The sequence below is a fragment of the Talpa europaea genome (genome assembly GCF_964194135.1).
Source record: "Talpa europaea genome assembly, chromosome: 15".
Lineage (NCBI taxonomy): Eukaryota > Metazoa > Chordata > Mammalia > Eulipotyphla > Talpidae > Talpa > Talpa europaea.
This window is the reverse complement of record NC_140083.1, coordinates 13895425-13901618: the sequence shown is the minus strand read 5'-3', so window position 1 is coordinate 13901618 and position 6194 is coordinate 13895425.

Sequence of the window (6194 nt, the reverse complement as noted above, 5' to 3'; positions counted from 1 at the left end):
TTGTGACTTTAAGATTTAAGTACGGTGTTCTTATCAAAGGAGATTAAGGACCTGGGTTACCTCTCATCTTAAGATAAATATTTGAATTTATGTAAATACTTTGATCCATGGCTAATTTTCAAAGGCTTCTCAGCCTTTAACTGTAACTCAGTCAATTCTTTTCATTTCGGAGCTAGACTACTGTACAGAGCTGCTGTTTCTCAGAGTTAATGTTTCATTCTAAGATGAGTGAATGCATTTTTCATTTAATTCTTCATAGCTGAAAACACAAATAACTATTATTGGCCAGTTGTACTTAGTAGTTTTGTGTGACTATGACTAGGAGTTGACTGCAGTGTTTTTAGTCTGATAGATTTTTCTCTCTTGTAGAAGTGTTTTTTTTTTTTTTTAATGTCATTTTTATTTATATGTACTAAAGTTGAGCAGACTAGTCTTGTGTATATTTAATATTCTTTTTTACTTAAGTTTGAAAAGGTGGAGACTAAATTTATTAAAGTGTTTTTGTGTTGGCAGAGATGTGTCCCTTCACTCAAAAAAAAAAGTGTAATGTATGCTTGTTAAAATGTGCATACTTGGGACTATAGAAGTTTTTAAACCAAAATACTAACATTTGTAGCATGAGTTTTTTTTTTTTTAATAAGCCTGTGTTTACTATAAACTTTTTTTTAAATCCTAAAAAATTGTACACCATTTTTTTGATGTGTTATACTCTACTGAGAATGTGTGTATTTACATACTTACTATACTTGCTATCCTTACTATAGCAAGCTAATTATGCAGGGTGGGCTCAAAATGCTTTATTTTTGACACAAAAATTCATTTATGAATTGACTATAGACCCTAATTTTTTATCTCAAGCATCAAAGCTCTCATCCATTTCAATATCCACCTAACTTTTGAAAGCTTTTTGCTACAGATGTTTTAATATTATGTGGTGAATTGATTTCAAAGAACATTTGACATTAGCTCTAAATAAAATTATTGAGGTGGTATATTAACTGTATCCATTACTTTGGGACAATATTGATGATGATAATTTGAGATTCACCAGAATTTGAGAGAGAACTTATATGCATCAGAATTTATACTTTGTCATTGCAAATTGCATGCATGAAATAACATGTTTTAGTTGCCAACTGGGGAAGGGCATTGATGAATCTAAAACAGTAGGTAGAAGTTAGGTGTGGAAGGTGAGAAAACTTTCATTTTTTAAAGTACTAAGTTCTGGGCCTCCCTGGTGGTGCAAGTGGTTAAGATGCAACCTGTGAAGCTGTCCGCAGCCTCTGCAGCACGAATTCGATCCCCAGCCAGCCAAGGAGCAACCCAGATGGCATAGCAAACCTCTCTTGACTTGCCCGCTGCTCCCCTCAGCAGTGTATTTCAATTGCTCTACCTATTCTGTTCCCCACTCTGTCTCTGGTGAATCCTCTCACCCGCCTCTGGCCTGTACCCCAGCTCTTGTATGCATAAATAAATAAATCTTTAAAAAAAAAAAAAAAGTACTAAGTTCTGGTGTCCCTTCACAGGCAATGTTGCCCTTTCATGTTGTCTTTACATTCTACAATCAAGAATCACTGACACATGTCCTCAAAGGGCTGTGGTCACCCTTTGGTGGCAGAGTGTCAGACTATCCTCCCAAAGGGACCCAAGAAGTGCTGCTATGCCCTGTGTGTGCATGGGTGTGTGCTCACACTTAGTTCTATCAGTATCTTGGTTTTAAGTTTTCAGATTTGCCCGAGATTGCTTTGCATAGCAAAAGAATCCAGTTCATCTACTTTCCACCTCTCTTTATCCCTTAAACACTTCCAGTGGAGAGGAGGGAGGTAGATGAGATCAAGGAGGAATGCACAGGGAGCACTTCAATGACATATTTGCAACATTTCTCAAGCTGAGGGGTGGATACGTGGGTGTTCTTATATCAGAATCTATATATTATGTGTATGAAACAGCTCATATTATATTTTGATGGATTAAATCCTTCAGTGAATCTAGCAAACAAAAAGGATACCACTGATGAGTAAATGTGGAGGAATTTATAAAAGATGGAAAACGGCCTCCCCGGTGGCGCACCAGTTGAACGCTGGTTTGCGAAGCTGCCTGCAGCCTCTACAGCACCGGTTCAATCCCTGGTTCGATCCCCGGCAGCCAAGCGAGGGTCCCACATGGTGCGCAGACCTCTCCTGCCACCTGTTGCTCCCCTTGGCAGTGTATTTCGTCCGTCTGCCTGTTCTGCTCCCTGCTCTGGCTCTGGTGAATTCTCTTACCCTCCCACACTTCTGACTGTACCCAGAGCTTGTATAAATAAATAAATAAATCTTAAAAAAAAAAAAAGATGGAAAAAAGAGAAACAAGAAAATCCATCTCCCAGATCAGGGCAGGAGAAAACTACCAAGGAGATAACAATTGGAGAGAGGGGCCTTTTGATGAACTTTCATACAGGATCACAAAACCCTCACATGTGGCCTATTCTTAGGTGCCCATCCACATATTTCTTTTCTACAGCTTCTTGTTCCCAGGTTTCTTACCTGTAATTCTTGAGTCTCTAATCCTCTGGTATAACCATTACCTGTCATCTCCAGTCCCATCTTCATGCAAATTGAACAATCACAAGTGCTGCTTATGGTTCAGCTTCCTCAGATCATTTCCTTTCCTCGCTTCAGGTTAGGCAAGCACAGTGGTATGCCATTGTCAAGTGAGCATGGTACACAAGAGATTGGGCCCAGACTGGAAATATAAACTACATGAGCTCCCGCTCAGTGCAGCTATGCTTACTGCACTCTTTACCTTCCCCTTAAACTATATCTATGACCCCATGGTGGTTCACTAATACAAAAGAGAAAAAAGTTAAACCTGGTGTACAGAGGGTCTGGCATAGGTCAAATATTGAATTACACCTGCAATGAATTGAGTTGTTGAACAGTATCTTGGTCACAGGGTTAAGGGACAGCGCTGGGAATACAAAACCCACTTTTTGGTTTTTATGTTCCTAACTCTAGCACACAAGTTTTTTAAATAAATTATTTTATGTAATTCTTATATCATTTTTCATTTTTGCATAATGCATGCATTTTCATTTTGGTTATATTCCCCATACAATTCCCACCCCCTTTTTCTGACCTTAATCCCTCTTCTCCTTCCCCTGCCCCCCACTGTAGTGTGTCTCTGGTCTATAGTTGCTTATTGATTTTGATTTTTACTTTAGTGCAATTAGTCTTTTTCCTGGTCTCTTATTTAGGTTTTCTAAATTCCTGCTACGAGTGAGACCATCTGGTATTTTTCTTTTTATTTCTGGCTTATTTCACTGAGCATGATCCCTACCAGCTCCATCCATGTTAGCACACAAAAATTTTCATAATAAAAGCACTCCCAAATCTACTTGTAGAACATATAGAAAGTTAAGATTTTTTTCAAAAATGGTCACAAGAATTGCTTTCTATCTTGCACATTTTTGTATTAAATATATGAGAAAAGTTTTGGCTCACCATTTCTTTTGAATTAGAAAATAGATAGTGGGCCTCCCCTGGTGGCGCAGTGGTTGAGCGCTGGGTTGCGAGGCTGTGAAGCTGCCCCGGCCACTGGCGAGGGTCGGCCACTGGCGAGGGTCCCACAAAAAAAAAAAAAAAAAATATTTAGATAGTACCTGATAATGTGAATAACCTGAAGTTTGAGCAGAATCGTAAGCATCATAAAGTAGATTAATTCTCCTGGAAATTCACTGAATATTTCTAGCAAAAGGTAAGTGTTTATGTTGATAGGAGCTAGATTTCATTTTTACAGGAACAATTCTTTGCACATAAATTCCTCAAAAAAGTTCAGCTTAAAACTGAATGGTGATATCCTGGGGAATTCTTTTTAAGCATAATAACTGTAATTTATGGAGCTGTCACTAGGTGGAGTGGTATGCTAAATTAGGAATTTTTTTTCAGGACTTAACCTCTCAGCACCTTCAAAAACCATTCAGTAAAAGTCAATCTTCTCTGTAAACAAAGTATTGTATATGTATTGCTCAAAATAAGCTCCAGTAGGGAATGTTCCTAAATAAGCTATAGGGATGTCATTTAATTTAATATTAAAACATTTAATGGCTGCTGAACAACTCTAGTTTTTAGTAATTCCACTATTTCTAAGTTATATTTCACCTTATTTTAAGGTGGTCTGTTGCTAATATTTTCCCTTTTGAGCCCAAATGGATCAAAGCCAACCTCTCAGGTCTTATACTGAGAGTATATGAATTTCTTCTCAATTGTAAAAATAAGCACTGAGACTAGGGCAGATACATCTTCTAGTGTTGTAGAATTGATTTGTTTTAAATAGGCAGGAGCTTAGAATTCATTTAGCTTAATGTGCTTGCTTTAAAAAAAGTTTTTTTAAAGATTTATCTCTATTTATGCATACCAGAACAGAGTTGCAGGCCAGAGGTACAGGCGGTGAGTGGATTCACCAGAGACAGAGCGGGAAGCAACACAGGCAGATCTACTGAAATACACTGCTGAGGGGAGCAGCGGGCAAAGACAGGAGAGGTCAGCTGCACCTTGTGGTTTAGCTCCTTGGCCAGGGATCAAACTTTTGCAGCAGTGGCTGGCGATAATAGCTTGATAGTGCTGAGACTTTAACCCCTGTGCCACAAAGTAAAAGTAAAAGCAAAATTTAGGGGGGTGAATATATATATACATATATATATATATATATGTATATATATATATATATATATATATATAATCAAAGTTTTGGGTCTCTCCCTAGAAGAATGCCATAAGCACACATACACAAAAAACTGCACACAATTTCAGAAAATGCAGTGTACTTTTGGTCCTCTGAAACTATATCATAGACTTAGTTGAGAACTTTTATCTCTATGCATTCAAACTCAAGACAACTGAGACAAATGATACACTTTTGAACAGAAAGAAAACTGATGACGTTAGTTCTGCTAGCAGGAATAAAGTCTCAATGATTCTTAGACAAACTTTTTATTAGATAATCAAAGTGAGGATTCAAACCCAAAAAGCAATTCAATACATTTTACTCTGTGAGAGCTGTTCCAAGTATGATAAATTTGACTTAAGGTATTTGATAGGAACAATGAGTCATTGACATTAAAGGCTTTTTAAAAATATGTCTATTCAAAAGGGCAGGTTTATTATAAAAAAGAAAGTTATGGATGTTTGCAAGACAGATGTGGGGCAAAAGAGCTACCCCTGAAAGGGACAGGGTTGTTAAAAAGGCCTCCATGGTCACAGATGGCCAGTCTTGGGAAGAGAGATGCCTCTGCTGCTTTGCAAAGGGAGGAGGTTGTTGAAGACAAACACTCGCATAGTCACAGGCAGGCAGGGCAGCTGCTGCCACAGCATAATCATTCTTTACAGGTTTCTGGTTCTAAGTTGTTTTGACCTAAAGATACATTGACGCTGTCTACGTGTACAGGAAGTCAATGCTGGGATTTAATCTCTTCCTCTCTAAAGAAGGTATGGTTGAGATGGAAAGGCTCAGTGCCCACTGTTTAAATACTCTTTAGTTAGCTCCTTGGTCACTAGATGTTGAAAAGGCTGGCTTACTCATAGGCAGCAGATTTTGAGTAATTGTTTCACAGACTTTAAGTCCATGTTCTCCTCTTTGCTAGAGCAGGGTAGGGTGATTCCGAGAACATTTTACAGTATGTTTACAGTCTAATTTTTTTTTTTTTGTTCAAGTACTTATGCTCTGAGTTTCTTGTTCCCTGTGATGAAGATCACAAGAGAATGGTTTTCAGTTGCTGCCAAAAGGGATTGACTCTAACCTATGCCATATTAATCAGAGACTATCACATAGTGAACTAACCACCTTAAAAACAGAGAAAAGGAAAGAAAAAAAAATCATAAAATACTACATGGACTAAAGAATTAAGAGAGCGCAAAATCATACTTTAGATATTTATGAATTTAAAATTTGTGGCTTTTAAAATCTTTTATTTTGTGTTAACCTACATGATTCATAGTCTTTAAGTCCCAGTAACCCAAGGGGTTAACTTAAAAATAATACACACTTGACCCTTGAGCAACAGAAGTTTGAACTGTGTGGGTGCACTTATACATACTTTATTTCCCCAATAAATATTCACTGCAATCATTGGTTTTTTTATTACCAATACTTGAAATAAAATAAATATGCATTTTCATCTTTTTTATTTTTGATGTCTAGTATTAGTGATGTTTAAT